Genomic DNA, 24,012 nt, shown 5'->3' with positions numbered 1-24,012 from the left:
TGTTTCGAGAGTATTAACTAGAATTTTACAGCAAGTTCATTCATTACCAAATCACGTACCTTTGGAATTTAACCGGATATAGCTCCTCGTTCAAATGCCTTCGGGACATAGCCCGGTTATAGTAATTCGCACAAATGCCTTCGGGACTTAACCCGGATTTAGTAACTCGCACAAATGCCTTCGGGACTTAACCCGGATTTAGTAACTCGCACAAATGCCTTCGGGCTTAGCCCGGAATTAGTATCTCGCACAAATGGCTTCGGATCTTAGTCCGGATATGGTCACTTAGCACAAAGCCTTCGGGACTTAGCCCGGACATCATTCAAATAACCATGCACATTTAACAATAAATCATGGCCCATTCGTATTTCATTTTCGTTAGCAAAACTCAAACACAAGACATTTATCATTCTTGCAAATTCGACTCAATAGCCACACAAAGAGCATGATTTTAATTTGCTTAAAACATGATCTAATCACATCATAATTTAAGCTCTTTTACTCAAGAACTTACCTCGGGTGTTGTCGAACGATTCCGATAGCAATTCGACCACTTTTCCTTCCCTTTATCGGATTTAGTTCCCCTTTGCTCTTGAGCTTAATTAAACAAATAAATTGATTTAATCATTTGAGCATCGAAAAGAGGAACACAAGGCACTTAGCCCATATCTATACATTAGACATTAAGGTCACATATGTACGGAATCATGAATCAAACTCAACATTTTTTTTGCTAATTTTTTTCCCTTGGCCGAATATGCATGTCTACTTTGGGGCCGATTTCAACACTTAATACATTCTACAAGTATGGTCACTTGTATTGACTAAACACCCTTTTGTTTCAAGTTCAAAACTTGGCTAATACACACATATATACACTAGTAAAGCATCCTCTCCCTTTCCATCAATTTAGCACATGCATTACTCATTAACCTACAAAAATCATATTCGGCCTTAGCACACAACTTGCTAGCTGATTCTTCCCCATCTAGCAACCAATGCACATATGTGCTCACTCAAAAATGCTAAAAAGGAGAGTCAAGAATCATCAATCCACCATCACATGCATCATTAACAAGCTTCATATTTAGCATGCAATGGCATTAACACAAAATCCACCTAGGCCGAATCTTAACTCATCTTCATGCCTCATCACCACAACATCAAACATCAACCAAGAATGATGCATCCATGGCCGAGTGTCATTTCCATCACATAGCAAGATTTAGACCATGGGCTAGGTAGAACTCAAGCTAACAACTAAAATATGCATGAATCTCAAAGAATAATATCAAACATACCTCAATCTAGTTACATGCATGGCCAAACTTCCTCCTAATCCTCTTCCAAACCAAACATGAAGCAAGAACTCCTTCCTCCTTCCTTAGAATTTTCGGTCAAAAGAGGATGAAAAAGGATGAACAAGTTTTTCTTTTCCTTTCTTTAGCTCACGGCAATGGGGGGGGAAACAACCACTTATTTTTTTGTTTTTCCTTTCTTTATTACCCATACTCCTTATTTTATTTCTTTCCTACATACCTCACTAGGCCAACATGTTCCCAACATGTTTCCACCCATAGCATGGCCAACCACTAGCTCAAATTTTGGGTAATTTGACATGCAAACCCATCATTTTCACAACATGCATTAATAGACCATTTTAAATTAGCCTATCATATTTTCACCATGTCTCATATCGATCCCTATTTAATAATTTCTCATGCAATTGGCAAAATTGGAGAATGAAACTTCCACATACTCATGTACACACATAATAAGCATAGAATATGGAAATCAATTATTTTTATGACACGGTTTTGTGGTCCCGAAACCACTTCCCGACTAGGGTCAATTTTGGGCTGTCACAACTCTCCCCCACTTAAGAAATTTTCGTCCCCGAAAATCTTACCGGTAAATAGGTTTGGGTATCGTTCTTTCATCGAGCTCTCGGTTTCCCAAGTAGCTTCCTCGATCCCGTGTTTGAGCCATAACACCTTTACTAACGGAACCCTTTTGTTTCGCAACTCCTTCACTTCACGAGCTAGGATACGCATCGGCTCTTCTTCATAACTCATATCGGCTTGAATTTCAACCTCTGATGGGCTAATTATGTGCGATGGATCAGATCGATAGCGTCGAAGCATCGAAACATGAAAGACGTCGTGAATCTTTTCAAGCTCAGGGGGCAAAATCAATCTATACGCAACCGGACCAACTCGTTCGGAGATTTCGTACGGCCCAATGAATCTCGGGCTCAACTTGCCCTTACGGCCAAACCTGAGTACCTTTTTCCAAGGCAAAACTTTAAGGAACACTTTATCTCCCACCTGATATTCAATGTCCTTTCGTTTCAAATCCGCATACGATTTTTGACGATCTGTGGCTGCTTTCAGACTTTCACGGATTACCTTTACTTTCTGTTCGGCATCCTTAATCAAATCAACTCCGAAAATTTTACTTTCACCGAGCTCGGTCCAAAACAATGGTGTACGGCATTTACGACCGTACAAAGCCTCGTAAGGTGCCATCTTAATACTTGATTGAAAACTATTGTTGTAAGCGAATTCAATCAAAGGTAAATACCGTTCCCATGAACTACTGAACTCGAGGATGCAACATCTCAACATATCCTCAAGTATCTGAATTATCCGCTCGGATTGACCATCGGTTTGGGGGTGAAAAGCAGTGCTAAAATGCAGCTTGGTACCCAAAGCTTCTTGCAATTTCTTCCAAAATCGTGAGGTAAATCTCGGATCTCTATCCGACACGATAGAAATAGTTACCCCGTGTAATCTCACAATCTGAGAAACATACAATTTGGCTAGTTTATCCAATGAAAAATCCGTACGCACGGGGATAAAGTGAGCCGACTTAGTCAGTCTATCAACAACAACCAAATCGCATCCTTCTTACTTGTTGACAATGGCAGTCCGGACACAAAGTCCATTGTGACTCGATCCCATTTCCACTCGGGTATCATGATCGGCTGAAGTAATCCTGAAGGCACTTGATGTTCCGCTTTCACTTGTTGACATATTAAACATCTCGAAACAAAGTCAGAGATGTCTCATTTCATACCATGCCACCAAAACCAACGTTTCAAATCGTTGTACATTTTCGTACTCCCCGGGTGAATTGACATTTGGCTACAATGGGCTTCGTTCAGAATCATCGAAATGAGTCCCGAATTCCTTGGAACACACAAACGACTTCTGAACCTTAAACAATCATCATCATCAATTTGAAACTCCGATTCCTTGTTCAGAACACACTCAGCCCGTTTTGCAACCAATTCATCATCGACTTTCTGAGCTTCACGAATTTGATGAGTCAATAATGGTTTGGCTTTTAATTCAGCTACTAACACATTGTCGGGTAGAACAGACAAATGCACATTCATCGCTCGTAAAGCAAACAATGACTTCCGACTTAAGGCGTCCGCAACCACATTAGCCTTTCCCGGGTGGTAATCAATGACAAGCTCGTAATCTTTCAACAACTCAAGCCAACGTCTTTGTCGCAGATTCAAGTCTCTTTGAGTCATCAAATATTTGAGACTTTTGTGATCCGAAAATACATGGCACTTTTCACCAAATAAGTAATGTCGCCATATTTTTAAAGCAAATACGATGGCAGCTAGTTCAAGATCATGGGTCGGATAATTTTTCTCATGTGGCTTTAATTGTCTCGACGCATAGGCCACAACTCGACCTTCTTGCATCAATACGCAACCCAACCCAAGTAGGGATGCGTCACTATAAATGACAAACTCTTTGCCTGATTCGGGTTGCACTAAAATTGGAGCTTCAGTCAAATGAGTTTTCAGTTGATCGAAACTTTTCTGACATTTCTCCGTCCATTCGAACTTAACATCCTTTTGAAGTAGCTTCGTCATTGGTGTTGCTATCATCGAGAAACCTTTGACAAATCGTCGGTAATAACCGGCGAGCCCCAAAAAGCTCCGAACCTCAGTAATATTTCTCGGAGGTTTCCAGTTAAGTATGGCTGAAATTTTGCTCGGGTCAACTCGAATACCCGATGCGGATACCACATGACCCAGGAAGCTAACCTCTCTTAACCAGAACTCACACTTACTGAACTTAGCATATAACTGCTTATCCCGTAAAATTTGCAACACTAGCCTCAGATGCTCAGCATGTTCGGTCTCATCTCTTGAATAGACCAAGATGTCATCAATGAACACAACTACGAACCGATCCAAATATGGTCTGAAGATCCGATTCATCAAATCCATAAATACCGCAGGGGCATTTGTGAGCCCAAACGGCATCACTAAGAACTCGTAGTGACCATATCTCGTCCTGAAGGCAGTTTTGGGTATGTCCGATTCTCGAATTCGCAACTGATAATAGCCCGATCTCAAATCTATTTTTGAGAACACTGTGGCTCCCTTCAGTTGGTCGAACAAATCATCGATGCGCGGCAACGGATATTTGTTCTTTATCGTCACTTTATTCAGTTGACGATAGTCAATGCACAACCTCATGGTTCCGTCCTTCTTTTTCACGAACAATACTGGTGCACCCCAAGGTGAGAAACTTGGTCGAGCAAAACCTCTATCCGTCAATTCTTGCAACTGAGCTTTCAACTCTTTTAACTCGGTTGGTGCCATACGATACGGAGCTATCGAAATCGGCGTAGTCCCAGGTACAAGCTCAATACCAAACTCTACCTCCCGAACAGGTGGTAAACCCGGTAATTCTTCAGGAAAAACATCCGGGTATTCACAAACCACCGGCACAGATTGGGGTTTCTTTTCTAATTCTTTGTCATCAAGTACATACGCAAGGTATGCTTCGCACCCTTTTCTTACATATTTCTGGGCCAACATTGCTGATATTACAGCTGGCATCCCCTCCAAGTCCGTAGACTCAACTCGGATTACTTCGTTATTTGCGCACCTCAAATCAATAGTCTTGCTTTTGCAATTCACAACCGCATCGTGCGCGGTCAACCAATCCAAACCAAGAATAACATCAAATTCATCAAACGGCAAAAGCATCAAGTCCGCCGGGAAACAGGAACCTCGAATTACTAGGGGACATTCCTTACACACTTTGTCGACAAGCACGTAACGACCCAAGGGGTTTGACACCCGAATTACGAACTCAGTAGACTCAATAGGTAAAGTCTTACTGGATGCTAAGGTTTCACATATGTAAGAATGAGTAGAACCGGGGTCAATCAAAGCAATTACATTAGTATCCAAGAGAGTAAAAGTACCGGTAATAACATCAGGCGAAGAAGCATCCTCGTGGGCACGTATAGCATAAGCTCTAGCAGGCGCACGAGCCTCGGATCTGGTCGTAGCATCTCTAGATCCTCTCTGACCACCACCAGCATTGCCCATATTTCCAGATGGTCTACCTCGAGCAGTGGTAGCACCCGGTTTCCCACTCTGATTTACATTTTGTTCAAACAACCTCGGGCAATCTTTAATGAAGTGGTCAACTGATCCGCACTTGTAACAGGAGCGGTCAGGGAATCTACAACTCCCCGAATGCCATTTACCGCAATATCGACATTTCATTCTGTCTCGACATTCATTCCCAACACTGGCGACCAAAGTGCCTCGTGTACCCACAGGGGGTCGATCACGATCTCGTCTAAAAAGGCCCGAAGTGCCTCTAAACTGGCCCACATCATCTCGAAATTTCTTCGATGCCTGTTGAAGAGACTTTCCCGAGGATCTTTTACGAAACTCTCCAGTTCCCTCATCAACTTTTTGTTTTTATTTTCTAAGCTCTTCGGCTTTACAAGCTCGCTCGACAAGTACTACAAACTCTCGTATTTCAAGAACGCCAACGAACATTTTTATATCTTCATTCAGCCCATCCTCGAACCGTTTACACATAATAGCCTCGGACGAAACACATTCCCGAGCGTATCTACTAAGTCTAACAAATTTTCGCTCGTAATCAGTAACTGACATAGAACCTTGCTTAAGCTCAAGAAATTCCTTCCGTTTTTGATCAACAAATCTCTGACTGATATACTTTTTCCGAAACTCAGTTTGGAAAAACTCCCAAGTTACTTGCTCTCGGGGCACAACAGAAGTCAGAGTACTCCATCAATAGTAGGCAGAATCGCGTAGCAAGGAGATAGTACACTTTAGGCATTCATCGGGTGTACAAGATAGCTCATCGAGTACCCGGATAGTGTTGTCCAACCAAAATTCAGCTTGCTCGGCATCGTCGCTATCCGTAGCCTTAAATTCAGTAGCCCCATGTTTTCGGATTCTATCAACTGGGGGCTTATTTGACCTTATTTGGTCAGTTACCGGAGGTATTGTAGGTGCGGGGGTGGTATTAGTCGGGAATGGAGGTTGTGGAACAGCTGTATTAGTTCGAATGTATTGGTTGAACCAATCATTCATCACGCTATAGAAAGCTTGTCTAGCTTCATCATTCGGGTTACTAGCATTAGGTTGAGAGTCCGCCGGCGCTGTCCCTTGTGCGGGAGCAGGCGCTACACTCTCAAGATCATCAGCTACCTCTCGGTCGGGATCGGGATCCATTACTATAAATAAACACATTTGCAAATGTCAGAAATCACCACACTATCAAATAATCACATAAAATGGCATGTATAGCTAGACCCAACGCATTACGGTAGTCCTAGAATCGACTAAACCGTAGCTCTGATACCAATCAAATGTAACACCCCGAACCCGAGACCGTCACCGGAGTCGAACACGAGGTGTTAACAGACTTTTAAAAATTTTCCAGACACTGCCAATCTGCGTAATAGTCGCTTTAAAAATCATATCTTGAGTTTCACAACTCGAAAATCAGTTTCGTGATTTTTCCCTGAAATTAGACTCATATGCCCATCTACATATTTTTTTTCTAGAATTTTTGGTCAGGCCAATTAGTACAGTTTATTAGTCAAAGTCTCCCATGTTACAGGGATCGACTACCCTGACCTTTGCGCATTACGACTTCGATATCTCCTTGTACAGGGCTCCAATACTGATGTCGTTTGTTTCTATAGAAACTAGACTCAGAGAGGAATCTATACATATATGGTATGACTCCTAATTATCTCTGGTTAATTTATAATGAATTTCCAAAGTCGAAACAGGAAATCCAAAAACCGTTCTGGCCCTGTCTCACAAGAACCTGAATATCTCTTAACATACTGTCCGTATGATTGTTTCGTTACTTTCCTATGAAAGTAGATTCATCAAGGTTTGTTTACATAATTTATTCACTATTTAATTCCATTCCTGATATTTTTAGTGATTTTCCAAATCTACCTCACTGCTGCTGTCAGCATCTGCCTTTAAGGTAGACTTTACCTATTTCATGGTTTCCATGATTCAACTAGCCCTTTTTGCATAAATAGCACAATTTATGAAAGTGATTAACCATTCCCATGGTCAATCCTTGTCAAGCATATCCACACCAAATGATTATAACATTATACTCAAACACATATAAGCTAGTTTCGCATGGCTATCCAAAATTATACAAGTCCAAAGGGTCCACGACCCACAACAAACGGGTAGTCCTATACATGCCATTTCGAAGTTCAACCAAAATTGTACCAAAAGGGGGCTTTGATAGTGTGGGCGACTTTGACCTCAAGATCCCGAGTCCGATAGCTGGAGAACCAATCTATAAAACAGAGGAGCAATGAAACGGAGTAAGCAATTTATGCTTAGTAAGTTTTGAGCAAGGAATACCAGCACAACAAAAGTATAGCATTCATATGGCTAAACGGATAATTTCATATGCACAAATTTTCGATATCATACTTGCTTCACATTACCAACCCTTATGTACATACACAAAAGATCAACTCAGCCAAAGGCCGGTAGCTCGTTTATCAACTGAGCGAATACTTATTTGTAAGGGCTCAACTAAATTCACGCACATACGAAACATACCTCAATGTTGGGATGTTTCGAGAGTATTAACTAGAATTTTACAGCAAGTTCATTCATTACCAAATCACGTACCTTCGGAATTTAACCGGATATAGCTCCTCGTTCAAATGCCTTCGGGACATAGCCCGGTTATAGTAATTTGCACAAATGCCTTCGGGACTTAACCCGGATTTAGTAACTCGCACAAATGCCTTCGGGACTTAACCCGGATTTAGTAACTCGCACAAATGCCTTCGGGCTTAGCCCGGAATTAGTATCTTGCACAAATGCCTTCGGATCTTAGTCCGGATATGGTCACTTAGCACAAAGCCTTCGGGACTTAGCCCGGACATCATTCAAATAACCATGCACATTTAACAATAAATCATGGCCCATTCGTATTTCATTTTCGTTAGCAAAACTCAAACACAAGACATTTATCATTCTTGCAAATTCGACTCAATAGCCACACAAAGAGCTTGATTTTAATTTGCTTAAAACATGATCTAATCACATCATAATTTAAGCTCTTTTACTCAAGAACTTACCTCGGGTGTTGTCGAACGATTCCGATAGCAATTCGACCACTTTTCCTTCCCTTTATCGGATTTAGTTCCCCTTTGCTCTTGAGCTTAATTAAACAAATAAATTGATTTAATCATTTGAGCATCGAAAAGAGGAACACAAGGCACTTAGCCCATATCTATACATTAGACATTAAGGTCACATATGTACGGAATCATGAATCAAACTCAACATTTTTTTTGCTAATTTTTTTCCCTTGGCCGAATATGCATGTCTACTTTGGGGCCGATTTCAACACTTAATACATTCTACAAGTATGGTCACTTGTATTGACTAAACACCCTTTTGTTTCAAGTTCAAAACTTGGCTAATACACACATATATACACTAGTAAAGCATCCTCTCCCTTTCCATCAATTTAGCACATGCATTACTCATTAACCTACAAAAATCATATTCGGCCTTAGCACACAACTTGCTAGCCGATTCTTCCCCATCTAGCAACCAATGCACATATGTGCTCACTCAAAAATGCTAAAAAGGAGAGTCAAGAATCATCAATCCACCATCACATGCATCATTAACAAGCTTCATATTTAGCATGCAATGGCATTAACACAAAATCCACCTAGGCCGAATCTTAACTCATCTTCATGCCTCATCACCACAACATCAAACATCAACCAAGAATGATGCATCCATGGCCGAGTGTCATTTCCATCACATAGCAAGATTTAGACCATGGGCTAGGTAGAACTCAAGCTAACAACTAAAATATGCATGAATCTCAAAGAATAATATCAAACATACCTCAATCTAGTTACATGCATGGCCAAACTTCCTCCTAATCCTCTTCCAAACCAAACATGAAGCAAGAACTCCTTCCTCCTTCCTTATAATTTTCGGTCAAAAGAGGATGAAAAAGGATGAACAAGTTTTTCTTTTCCTTTCTTTAGCTCACGGCAACGGGGGGGGGGGGGAAACAACCACTTATTTTTTTGTTTTTCCTTTCTTTATTACCCATACTCCTTATTTTATTTCTTTCCTACATACCTCACTAGGCCAACATGTTCCCAACATGTTTCCACCCATAGCATGGCCAACCACTAGCTCAAATTTTGGGTAATTTGACATGCAAACCCATCATTTTCACAACATGCATTAATAGACCATTTTAAATTAGCCTATCATATTTTCACCATGTCTCATATCGATCCCTATTTAATAATTTCTCATGCAATTGGCAAAATTGGAGAATGAAACTTCCACATACTCATGTACACACATAATAAGCATAGAATATGGAAATTAATTATTTTTATGACACGGTTTTGTGGTCCCGAAACCACTTCCCGACTAGGGTCAATTTTGGGCTGTCACATTTAATCATGACTACGTATATGTTTGTTTGGAATGTATACTATGAAATGTGATCTTGTTGATATGGTTGAAATATAGATTGAAGTATAGTTTGATCAAAGAATTAAGTTAGTCAACTCGAATGTGAGTCTCTACTCTGAGTTTTACTTGTAAATTGTGGGTATAGATGATTAAATAATGACAAAACTTGGGTATCAGATAAATGGGTAAAACATAAGAGAATCATGGAAAGTAAAGTTATTATGTGCAAAATTACATGAATGAAAGTAGAATGATGTGTATGTTAGTAAGGTCTAATCAAGAAAAAAAGTATAAGTTAGACTTGTAATTTGATGAATGGTTAGACGAACCTGAGTGCATGGGTAATTGTGTGATGAATTATATCTATGAATGAATGAATGAATGTTTGTTGAGTATAATATGTGTTTCTGGTAGTGCATCTAATAAGTTCATGTATACATAAATTGTTGTTTTAGTATTAAAACATTGAAGTATATTCGTAATAGCATGTCTGGGATGTGTGATGTGTGATGTATATTGGTAATCTATTGTTATGTTGATTGTATATTGGTAACCTAAGATGATTTTGCTAGTTTTTTTTAGTGCATGAAGCAATTCTGGTTAGAAATTGAGGTCTAACATATGTTGCAGACTCGAAGATACATGTGACATAGGTTTAGCATGGATTGGTAATCTATTGTTATTTTAAAAGTTTAGCCTAAACTAGCAGCCTTAAATGTATAGTACCCTTTGAAAAGGAATTATATGTGACGATTACCTATAGGGGTTCTCTGTGTATTCTAGGATGATGATGGGAAAACCTCACGAAATATGATTCTAGGCAAATCCATATCGTAAACACGCTAGAAAAGGAATGGCTTTTTGGCAATATATGAAAGGATTGGCTTTGTGGCAATATATGAAAGGAACGCCTTTGTGGCAATATATGAAAGGAATGCCTTTTTCACAATATATGAAAGGAATTCCTTTGTGGTAATATATGAAAGGAATGCCTTTGTGGCAATATATGAAAGGAATACCTAATCTACCGTAATTTAGTGTAGCAAATTAAACTAGTTTTCGCACTTTAGGAGTTTGAACATAAGCATTTTAGTTAAGTTTTAATTACATTTCTATAAGTTTAGTTATGTAACAGCTCGATTTAGGGCATAGTCAGAACAGTGGTCTCGAGACCACAAATTCGACTATAAAAAATATTATTATTATATTTTTATGGTCTACGGTTTCATTGAAAGTTTTCGTAAAAATTTCGTTCAAAAATTTTGACGTGTGAGCACTCAATTTAGTCAAAAGGACTAAATTGTAAAAAGTGCAAAAGTTGAGTTTTATATGTTAAAGGTATTTAATTGTTATGGAATCATAAATTAGGGGTCCTTATGTGGTAATTAGACCATTAGTTATTGATGGACAAAAATGGGTATGAAATAAGTGAAATAAGATTTTTTTAAGAAAGGGCATTTTAGTCATTCGGTAAATAAATAAAATTAAATGGAAAAAAAGATGGCAAAAATATGCTCATCTTCTCCATAGTTGCTGCCGAATTTTAGAAGACACCATAGCTAGGGTTTCTTTGCTTTTTCAAGCTCATAGTAAGTGCATCCTAGCCCCGTTTTTAATGTTCTTTGCATTTTTGAGATTTCTGTAGCTCGGTTTATCTATTATTACTGTTAATTCGAGCTAGGATTGAAATTTGAAAAATTACCCATGTGTGAAATTTGTGTATTTTGATGTTTTATGGAAGAATATGAAGTTAGAAATTATGTTAAACAATTTTTGCTAGTCGATTTTAAGTGAAACCGATTAAAATAACATAATTGGTAAAAATGCCTAAAGCTCATAAGTAATAGTTAGAGTGAGAATTGAATGTTGCTATACGAGGGAAAAGTGTTCAGCATGTGACAAAACATAAGAATAAAGAATAAAATTTAATTTCCGAACTTTGGGGCAAAAATGCAATTATGCAAAAGTTTAGGGACAAAATCGTAATTTTGTCAAAAGTTGAGTCGAAGCTTGTTTTAATAAATGTGAATGTTAAACAAGCTCAATTTGCTATTATAGATCAAGAAAGACGAGAAGTCAACCTTAATCGAGGAAAAGAGAAGATTGGGGATTAAATTGCAAAATCTCTACATTTTGTATCGAGGTAAATTGTATGTAATTAATACATTGTTATAATTAATTTTGTTATATTTCGTGACAATATATGTGAAAGGTTTGAATATGAAATAGTTATATAAAAGTTAGAAATTTGAAATTGATAGTTGATTTGTTTAAAATTAGCTTGGTTTATGGATATACCAACTTCAAGTAATGGTTGAAGTGATTCAAATCGAATTATTAAATTGGTTATGGAGTTGAGTGAAAAGATTGATATTATGATGCGTTATGGAGAAATTGTAAATTATTGGGAAGTAAGAATCTTTGTGGAACTGTCGGGATGGTAAAGATTTGAATAAAGTATCGATGGACACGTGTGTAGTACTATGTGAAGGCTACTACGTGTATCGATAAATAATGATCACATGTGTAGTACTAAGTGAAGGCTACTATGTGTACCGAAAAGCTTTTGTCACGTGTGTAGTACCATGTGAAGGCTACTATGTGAACCATAAAACTTGATCACGTGTGTAGTATTATGTGAAGGCTACTACGTGTATCGAATGATAATAGTAACATAGGTGGTACTATGTGAAAACCCCTAAATATTTGTTGTTATACCGACATGTTCAACGAGAAATGAGTATGTGATTGAAATGTGATAAGTTGCGAAAGAGTGACTGAAGTGATGAAGTCTTGTATTGTATTATAAAATAAATGGTCATAGTGCTATGTGAAAGAGAGATGTTGGAATAGAATAGATTTGGATAGTGGCAGTGATGTTAGTTTGAAAAATCACCAAAACTTTTAGGAATTTATTTAGTGGTGGAATAAGATGTGGAATTAAAGCTTAATGAGTCTAATTTACCACAAAAGAGAAAGAATGGTCAAATGAGTTATATATTCTGAGATATTGGAATTTTAGTGAGACAAGGTCTAAATGAGTTCGAAATCCTCTGTTCTGAGTTTGGAAAATCACTAAAAATTTTAAAAAAATAATTATGTTTTGTAATTTACATTCTTAAATTTATTATTGAGTCTATTTTCAAAATAAATAAGTGGGAACATCATTTGAATTCTGTACTAAGAGATAACTGACTTTTAGTGAAGAGAGGTCAGAAATGTCAAGCAGTGAAATAGGGGAAACTTTAGAGAATAAACTGTACTAATTGGCTGAAAAAAATTTTGAAAATTTTATGGTAAAAAATTATATGAGTCTAGTCTCAGGGAAAATTTATGGATCTTAATTTGGAGTTTCTTAGCTCCAGATAGAAATAATTTAGTGACTGTGATGCAGAAAAATAGTTTGCTGGAAATTGAATAAATAATATATTTTTGTGTAATAAAAATTATATTATCTATGGTATCATGCTAGAAATTTATTTATCAATTACATACATACTTAGTAAGCTATATGCTTACTCCTCTTTATTTTGCCTTGTTTTACAGTGACATCAATTAGCTCGGAAATTGGACGAGGTCAGGACATCATCCATACTATCATCATCATCTTTTGGGTATTTTGCAACCAATACTTTTGAAATATTGCATGTATAGATGACTTAATGTAATGTGGTATAAATATATATATATATATAAAATATTGTTTGGTTTAAAATGTTGGTGTATATTAATTGATAAATTGTTTTCTTAAAATTACTAACAAAGTATTTAGGATGTTGTGGATGGATAAATTGTGTCTGAACATCGAACTGTATTTGGTTGAAATATTGAAGTTGGTTGAAATTGTGTTTCAGATCTTTTGATAATACTTCTTACCTTGTTTCGGTGATGAATATGGGTAAGAGGTGTTACATTTTAGTGGTATCATAGCCAGGTTTAGCCGGTTGTCGGATTAGTATAATATGTGTAAAAGTCTATCTATACAAGCCATAAATATATTGTGATAGTGTGATGATTTCTGAAAATTTAAAATTTTGTTTTACATAGTAAATGGATCCTGACCGAGTGTAGCAGATGATGTTGAGAATAACTCGCCGGCTCCCGCGCAAGGGACCGCGCTTGAAGAAAGTATACAGGAGACGCATAGTCAGGATGAGGCTCGGGAAGCCTTCCTTCATATGATGAATAATTGGTATATAGAATTTGTTCGTGCAAATCCGAATGCTCAACCTCCTCCACCCCCTCCTATTCCTCAACTGGTTCCTGTAGCTCCACAAAATGTTGACTTGGTAAGTTCAAGTAAACCTTTCGTTGACAAAATCCGAAAGCATGGGGCTAAAGATTTCAGGGCTAATATAGATGATGATCCGGAGAAGGCGGAGTTTTGGATCAAAAATTCCATTCGGGTATTTGATGAATTACCTTGTACTCCTGAAGAATGTTTAAAGTGTGCAATATCTTTATTAAAAGACTCAGCATATCGTTGGTGGAAAACATTGGTATCTGTGGTTCCGAAAGAAAGGGTTACATGGGACTTCTTCCAGGATGAATTCAGAAAAAAATACATAAGCCAACGGTTCATCGATAAAAAGCGCAAGGAATTTCTCGAGTTGAAGCAGGGCCGAATGTCTATGGCAGAGTATGAAAGATAGTTTGTTAGACTGAGTAAATATGCCCAAGAATGTGTACCCATAGAAGATGCTATGTGTAAAAGGTTTGAAGATGGTTTAAATGAAGATATTAGAATATTTGTTGGAATGTTGGAACTGAAGGAATTTGTGGTATTGGTTGATCGAGCTTGTAAGGCTGAAGAATTGAATAAAGAAAAGAGAAAAGCTGTGATGGAGGCTCGAGATACAAGAAAGCGACCCATGAGTAAACCATTTCAAACTCAGTCAAAGAAGTCTAAAGAGATGAATCCTCGAGTGACTACTTCAACTAGATATCTACTTCGAGACCGGGGAAAATTATATTCGGGTCCCGAAGCTCAAGCTACTTCAGTAGCAAGTGTGGGTAGTGTAAAGCCTAGTAAACCAGAGTGTTAGAATTGTGGTAGGCAACATCCTGGTGAATGCTGGTTAATTAGCAGAGCTTGTTTCAAGTGTGGTTCTCGACAACACTATATTAAAGATTACCCTGAGAAAATTAAAGAAGAAAAATTTTAGAATGTTAGATCGGGTGATACTATCAGCAGAGGTAGACCACTGAGAAACACCGGAAGTAGAGATAGTGGTAAAAGTGTAATGAAAGGTACAACTGCAAGACCAGAACCTCAAACACCTACTAGAGCTTATGCTATACGTACCCGTGAGGAAGCCTCATCTCCTGATGTGATTACTGGTACATTCTCTCTTTATGATACTGAAGTTATTGCATTGATTGATCCCGGGTCTACTCATTCTTATGTCTGTTTGAATTTAGTATGTAATAAGAATTTGCCTATTGAAAATACTAAATTTGTGGTTAAAGTGTCAAATCTTTTAGGCAAATATGTGTTAGTAGATAAGGTGAGCAAGAATTGTCCTTTGAGGACTCAAGGTCATTGTTTCCCGGCTAATCTGATGTTCTTACCATTTGATGAGTTTGATGTTATTCTAGGGATGGATTGGTTGATGTTGCATGATGCCAAGGTAAATTGTAGATAGAAAATCCTTGAATTGAAGTGTGAAAATGGTGAAATTCTTCAAGTTGAAACAGATGAATCAAGTAAATTGCTTACGGTGATTTCGCATATGTCGGCTCAAAAATACACGAGAAAAGGGTGTAAAGCTTATCTTGCTTATGTGATAAACACTAAGATATTGGAGTCAAAGCTTGAATCATTACCGGTAGTTGAATTTGCTATTGATCTGTTACCTAGGATTGCACCGATTTCCATTGCTCTGTATAGATAGCTCTAACTGAATTAAAAGAATTAAAATCTCAGTTGCAAGAGTTCACAGATAAAGGATTTGTGAGACCGAGTTTTTCTCCCTGGGGTGCTCATGTGTTATTTGTGAAAAAGAAAGACGGTTCTATGAGACTTTGTATTGATTATCGTCAACTCAAAAAAGTGACTATAAAGAACAAGTACTCGTTGCTGAGGATTGATGATTTGTTTGACCAATTAAAAGGGACAACAGTGTTTTCAAAGATTGATCTGAGATCTGGCTACTATTAGCTGAGAGTTAAAGAGTCAGATGTGCCAAAAACTGCTTTCAGAACGAGGTATGAACATTATGAATTTCTTGTGATGCCTTTCAGTTTAACTAATGCTCCGACTATTTTTATGGATTTAATGAACCAAATTTTCTGACCGTATTTGGATAAGTTCGTGGTGGTGTTTATAGATGATATTTTGATCTATTTCCGAGATGAATTCGAGCACGCCGAACATTTGAGAACTGTGTTGCAGATTTTGAGAGAGAAGAAATTGTTTGCTAAATTTAGTAAAAGTGAGTTTTGGCTTCATGAAGTCGGATTCTTGGGACACATAGTTTCTAGTGATGGTATTCGGGTTGATCCGAGTAAAATTTTGGCAATTGTTAATTGGGAACCCCCAAAGAGTTTATTTGAGGTTAGAAGTTTTCTGGGCCTGGCTGGATATTATAGACATTTTGTTAAAGGATTTTCCATGGTTGCTTCTTCTATGACTAAATTACTGCAGAAAAATGTCAAGTTCGAATGGACTGATAAATGTCAACAAAGTTTTGAGAAATTGAAGGCATTATTAACTGAGGCGCCGGTGTTGGTGCAACCTGAAACAGGGAAAGAGTTTATAATTTACAGTGATGCATCGTTGAATGGTCTTGGGTGTGTACTAATGCAAGAGGGCAGAGTAATAGCTTATGCTTCGAGACAGCTGAAACCATACGAGAAGAATTATCCTACGCACGACTTGGAATTAGCTGCTATTGTCTTTGCTTTGAAAATTTGGCGTCATTATTTGTATGGTGAGTAATGTCGAATCTTTACTGATCATAAAAGTGTGAAGTATCTGATGAATCAAAAGGATTTGAATTTGCGACAACAAAGATGGCTCGATTTGATAAAAGACTATGAGCTAGTGATTGATTATCACCACGGGGAAACGAATGTAGTTGCTGATGCTTTGAGCAGAAAATATTTGTTTGCTTTGAGAACTATGAATGCGAGTTTAGCTATGTCTGAGGATGGTTCAATTTTGGCTGAGTTTAAAGCTAGACCGTTATTTTTGCAGCAAATTTGTGAAGCTCAAAAGAATGATGGTGAATTACAAGCCAAGAAATTTCAGTGTGAATCAGGTGGGGACTCATATTTTCGAATTAGATCAGATGATTGTCTGATGTTCCGGGATAGGATATGTGTACCGAGAAATGATGAGTTGATTTGGACAATTTCGCATAAGGCACACAGTGGTAATTTATCAGTTCATCCAGGTAGTATGAAAATGTATAATGATTTGAAGAAATTGTATTAGTGGCCGGGCATGAAAAAGGATATTTCGGAATTTGTATCAAAGTGTTTAGTTTGCCAACAAGTGAAAGCTGAGCATCAAGTACCTTCGGGTTTACTTCAACCAGTACTGATTCCTGAGTGGAAATGGGACTGAATCACGATGGATTTTTTGATAGGTTTGCCTCTGACTTCTAGAAAGAAAGATTCTATTTGGGTAATTGTTGATAGATTGACAAAATTAGCCCATTTTATACTGGTACGTATTGATTACTCACTTGACAAGTTGGCGGAGTTATATGTTGTTGAAATTGTGAGGTTGCACGGGGTGCCTAAGTCCATTATTTTGGATAAAGATCCGAGGTTCACTTCGAGGTTTTGGAAAAAGTTGCAAGAAGCCTTGGGTACAAAATTGAACTTTAGTACTGCATTTCATCCGCAAATTGACGGACAATCTGAAAGAGTAATTCAAATTCTTGAAGACATGCTCCGGTTTTGTGTCTTAGAATTTAAAGGCAGTTGGGAGAAATATCTACCATTGGTTGAATTTGCTTACAACAATAGTTATCAGTCGAGTATATGAATGGCACCGTATGAAGCATTATATGGACGTAAGTGTAGAACACCTTTGTATTGGACTGAGCTCAATGAGAAATAGATTCACGGGGTTGACTTGGTGAAAGAAACTGAAGAAAAAGTAAAAGTAATCCGTGATTGTTTGGAAGCTGCTTCAGACCGACAAAAGTCATATACGGATTTAAAGAGAAAAGAAATCGAGTTTCAATTGGGCGATAAAGTATTTTTGAAAGTATCTCCGTGGAAAAAAATTTTGAGATTTGGTCGAAAGGGTAAATTGAGTCTGCGTTTTATTGGGCCGTATGAAGTCACTGAAAGGATTGGACCTGTAGCCTATCGGTTAGCCTTACCAACAGAGTTGGAGAAGATACATAATGTATTTCATGTGTCGATGTTACGACGCTATCGTTCTGATCCTACACATGTAATTTCTCCAACAGAAGTTGAAATTCGATCGGATATGACTTATGATGAGGAACCTATAAAAATTTTGACTCGGGAAGTTAAACAGTTGAGAAATAAATGTATACCATTAGTGAAAGTGTTATGGCAAAAACACGGAGTTGAAGAGGCCACTTGGGAACCAAAAGAAGCCATGAGGAAACAGTACCCAAATCTATTTTCTGGTAAGATTTTCGAGGACGAAAATCTCTAAAGGGGGAGAGTTGTAACAGCTCGATTTAGGGCTTAATCAGAACAATGGTTTTCGGACCACAAATCCGACTAGGAAAAATATTATTATTATTATATTTTTATGGTCTATTGTTTCATGGAAAGTTTTCGTAAAAATTTCGTTTGAAAATTTTGACGGTTAAGCACTCAATTTAGTTAAAAGGACTAAATTGTAAAAAGTGTAAAAGTTGAGTTTTATATGTTAAAGGTATTTAATTGTTATGGAATAAAAAATTAGGGGTTCTTATGTGGTAATTAGACCATTAGTTAATGATGGACAAAAATGAGTATGAAATAAGTGAAATAGGATTTTTTTAAAGAAAGGGCATTTTAGTTATTTGGTAAATAAATAGAATTAAATGGGAAAAAGATGGCAAAAATATGCTCATCTTCTCCATAGTTGCTGCCGAATTTTAGAAGACACCATAGCTAGGGTTTCTTTGCTTTTTCAAGCTCATAGTAAGTGGATCCTAGCCCCGTTTTTAATGTTCTTTGCATTTTTGAGATTTCTGTAGCTCGGTTTATCTATTTTTACTGTTAATTCGAGCTAGGGTTGAAATTTGAAAAATTACCCATGTGTGAAATTTGTGTATTTTGATGTTTTATGGAAGAATATGAAGTTAGAAATTATGTTAAACAATTTTTGCTAGTCGATTTTAAGTGAAACCGATTAAAATAACATAATCAGTAAAAATGTCTAAAGCTCATAAGTAATAGTTAGAGTGAGAATTGGATGTTGCTATACGAGGGAAAAGTGTTCAGCATGTGACAAAACATAAGAATAAAGAATAAAATTTAATTTCCGAACTTTGGGGCAAAAATGCAATTATGCAAAAGTTTAGGGACAAAATCGTAATTTTGTCAAAAGTTGAGTCGAAGCTTGTTTTAATAAATGTGAATGTTAAACAAGCTCAATTTGCTGTTATAGATCAAGAAAGACAAGAAGTCAACCTTAATCGAGGAAAAGAGAAGATTGGGGATTAAATTGCAAAATTTCTACATTTTGTATCGAGGTAAGTTGTATGTAATTAATACATTGTTATAATTATTTTTGTTATATTTCGTGACAATATATGTGAAAGGGTTGAATATGAAATAGTTATATAAAAGTTAGAAATTTGAAATTGATAGTTGATTTGTTTAAAATCAGCTTGGTTTATGGATATACCAACTTCAAGTAATGGTTGAAGTGATTCAAATAGAATTATTAAATTGGTTATGGAGTTGAGTGAAAAGATTGATATTATGATGCGTTATGGAGAAATTGTAAATTATTGGGAAGTAAGAATCTTTGTGGAACTGTCGGGATGGTAAAGATTTGAATAAAGTATCGATGAACACGTGTGTAGTACTATGTGAAGGCTAGTACGTGTATCGATAAATAATGGTCACATGTGTAGTACTAAGTGAAGGCTACTATGTGTACCAAAAAGCTTTTTTCACATGTGTAGTACTATGTGAAGGCTACTATGTGAACCGTAAAACGTGATCACGTGTGTAGTACTATGTGAAGGCTACTATGTGTATTGAATGATAATATTAACATGGGTGGTACTATGTGAAAACCCCCAAATATTTGTTGTTATACCGACATGTTCAATGAGATATGAGTATGTGATTGAAATGTGATAAGTTGCGAAAGAGTGACTGAAGTGATGAAGTCTTGTAATGTATTATAAAATAAATGGTTATAATGCTATGTGAACGAGAGATGTTGGAATAGAATAGATTTGGACAGTGATAGTGATGTTAGTTTGAAAAATCATAAAAAATTATAGGAATTGAGTTAGTGGTTGAATAAGACATGGAATTAAATATTAATGAGACTAATTTAATATAAAAGAGAAAGAATAGCCAAATGAGTTATATATTCTGAGATATTGGAATTTTAGTAAGACAAGGTCTGAATGATTTCGAAATCCTCTGTTCTGAATTTTGAAAATCACTAAAAATTTTAAAAAAATAATTATGTTTTGTAATTTACATTCTTAAATTTCTTATTGGGTCTATTTTCAAAATAAATAAGTGGGAACATCATTTGAATTCTGTACTAAGAGATAACTGACTTTTAGTGAAGAGAGGTCAGAAATGTCAAGCAGTGAAAAAGGGGAAATTTTAGAGAATAAAATGTACTAATTGGCTAAAGAAAAAATTCTAAAAATTTTATGGTAAGAATTTATATGAGTTTAGTTTCAGGGAAAATTTACGGATCTTAATTTGGAGTTCTGTAGCTCCAGATAGAAATAATTTAGTGACTGTGATGCAGAAAAACAGTTTGCTGGAAATTGAATAAATAATAGGTTTTTGTGTAATAAAAATTATATTATCTATGGTATCATGCTAGAAATTTATTTATCAATTACGTACATACTTACTAAGATATATGATTACTCCTCTATATTTTCCCTTGTTTTATAGTGACATCAATCAGCTCAGAAATTGGACGAGGTCAGAACATCATCCACACTATCATCATCATCTTTTGGGTATTTTGCAACCAATACTTTTGAAATATGGTATGTATAGATGACTTAATGTAATGTGGTATAAATATATATATAAAATATTGTTTGGTTTAAAAAGTTGGTGTATATTAATTGATAAATTGTTTTCTTAAAATTACTAACAAAGTATTTAGAATGTTGTGGATGGATAAATTTTGTCTGAACATATAACTGTATTTGGTTGAAATATTGAAGTTGTTTAAAATTGTGTTTCGAAAATTTGCAGGAGGGATTGAATGTTTATGAAAAGGAATTATGTCAACATTTTTGTAAAAAAAAATTCAGATCGTTTGATAATACTTCTTACCTTGTTTCGGTGATGAATATGGGTAAGAGGTGTTACAAGTTAAGTCTAATAAAATTTATAATTTGAGTCTTTTATTGACCTTAGGGGCCGAATGAGGCCTAAGGGTGAGCTAATATACTTTATGAGTGTCCAGGAGACCATTAGAAGGCGTACTCACTTGCCACTGGTCGCTAGGTTGCAACACGAAGCCCTGGATGTCGCAACATAGGGAGCATATTAGAAGAATTCCAAGACTGCCTTCAATGTTGTGACACTAGCTAAGGATTTTACGACACATCCCTAAAGACAACCTGAAGATAAACATACTGCCCTCAATGTCGCGACACAGGACCTAGTGTGTCATGACATTGCCTTTGCACGGGAAATAATTAAGAGCCAAGGGCATTTTGGTCCACACAATCAAATGTTAAGCACGAGGACGACAACTAATCTAGGGTTAAGGAAGTCGACCACCTTAAATTCTATAAATAGGCTCATTTAGCACATGTTATACACACTTTTCATAGTGTATAATTTTCTCTTTAGTTTTTCTCCTTTCTTAGGTTTTAAATTTTATTTCACTCTTGTTATTTGTTTTTATGGAGAAATCAGATTTGGGAAATACTGTCAAACTCTGTGAAGATTCTACACTGAAATTTAAATACAAATCAGGCTTCTTCTAAACTCTATTATCTTGAAATGCTCTTTACATTTATTCTCTTTGTCAAGTTTATATTAAGACTTTTAGTTGTATTTATAAATTGAAATGTTGATTAAGTTATATAAATGGTATTGAGTTGTTGATTTCATGCAATTGATATTAAATTTAATTGAAATGCTAAATGTTTGAATTATTATATGAATTAGTTATATGATGAACTCACCTTGTTTATTTATGATTGTCATGTTTAAGCAAAATTATCTATTTGAATAGCTTGTTGTGTTAAATAGTAAAATAAGGTAAGATGTTGTTTACATACCAGTGAACTTATTAAGCAATTATAATGTTTTCCTTTTTCTTGTTTCATTTTCCATATAGGTTTCCAACTTGCAAATCAAGTTGTTGATTTAGTAATCGTTTAATCATTTAAAGTTGGATTTTTTTGCATGTATATAGGTGATTTGTTTTGGTCAATCTTAAATGTTGGTACTTTGGTTCTTGAATGTGGTTGGTATTTTGAATGGTTATATGTTATGTACATAAGTGTAAATTCTGGTAATGTGATGCTACTTCAAGTGTGCATGTAAGGGATTTCAACCTCATTTTTAATGATTTTTATATTTTTGAGATCGTTTTATCTTAATCTAGCTAGCCCAAGGGTTTATTTGTAAAATTTTTGAAGGTTGAGGGTTATGCCATAGATGTTTTTGAGTAGGCTATGATGTTAAATCGTAGATTATGAATCTTTGTTGAAAAATAAACAAGTTTTTTAAGTGATTTTTGATGAATTTTTGAATTAGTTACTAATTTGTTAAAGGTATAAATTCTAGGGTTTTATTGTAAAATAATGGTAAATATGAGTTGTTTCAAGGTCCCCTGCATGTTTTATTAACATGGATTTTGATTAAAATGATTAGATTTCAATTTAGGAGCTTAAGGATTAAATTGTGAAAAGGTAAAATGTTAGGGAAAACTATTAATTTTGCATATATATGAAATGTGGATTAAATTGAATACTAGAAGTATTAAAATGATTGAATTTTTATTTATATCAAGAAAAACCACGTTTGGACTTAGATCGAGGAAAAGCTACAACTTCAAATTAGCTTGATTTAACTTCTACGCCTCTAGTCGTCAAGGTAAGTTTGTATGAATGGTTATCATATTAATGCTATTTAACTGATATGTTATTATGTTATCATAATGTTAATTGAACGATATATAAACAAATCAATGCTATGACGGTTACCGAGGTCCTGTATCATGTAGCTTACATTTCGACCCACAGCTCGTGTGACCAGGCCCATTTCACAGCTCGTGTGAGCAATGATATAAAGGAAAGGTTATGTTTATATGTAAAGGCACACTTTGTGTGAGCTTTCCTGAGTATTCGAGGTACTTCTAAATATTTCAACGAGCAAGAAAAGGGAACGTAAAGGTAGGTGTTCAAATGGAATATATCATGAACATATGAAAATGATTGATGAACTAAATGATGTTGTATACATGTGGAAAATTACATGTCTTATGAATGATTTCATTTATGATATGGAAGAACATACTAACTTGTGAGTTGGTGATGTTGTATCGACTTACATTAAGCTTATGGCCTTGGTATCGGTTTGTACTAACTCTATCAATTGTATTATAGAAATTGTAAGTTATGTTTTAATTTTATACGAGCTTACTAAGCATTCATTGCTTACGTAATTTTTTATTATGTTTTATAGATTATCGGAAGCTCGATTTGGTTGGAGGATCGTCGGAGATCTATCACACTTTTTAGAAGTCTATTCGGTAGTTTTTGTGCATTTTGGCCAAGGTTTATAATGACATGTATAGGGAGGTTTATGATGGTGTTTTTGATGAACATGTATAAAGGTAACTTAGAATGTTTGTGCTTGGATGTTTATGGATTGTAGATCGATTTATAATGCTTGCTTAAGTGTGTCATTTTGGTCACTTATAAGTGCATATTAAATTTCAATTGGTAAGTTTGTAATGGCTTGATAATGGTTTGTTATGGTATGTTTTATATGTTTTGGGAATGACTAAATGAGGTATGTATTAATATCCAAATGGT

This window comes from Gossypium hirsutum, chromosome D02 (genome assembly GCF_007990345.1).
Source record: "Gossypium hirsutum isolate 1008001.06 chromosome D02, Gossypium_hirsutum_v2.1, whole genome shotgun sequence".
NCBI lineage: Eukaryota > Viridiplantae > Streptophyta > Magnoliopsida > Malvales > Malvaceae > Gossypium > Gossypium hirsutum.
This window is presented reverse-complemented; position numbering follows the sequence as displayed.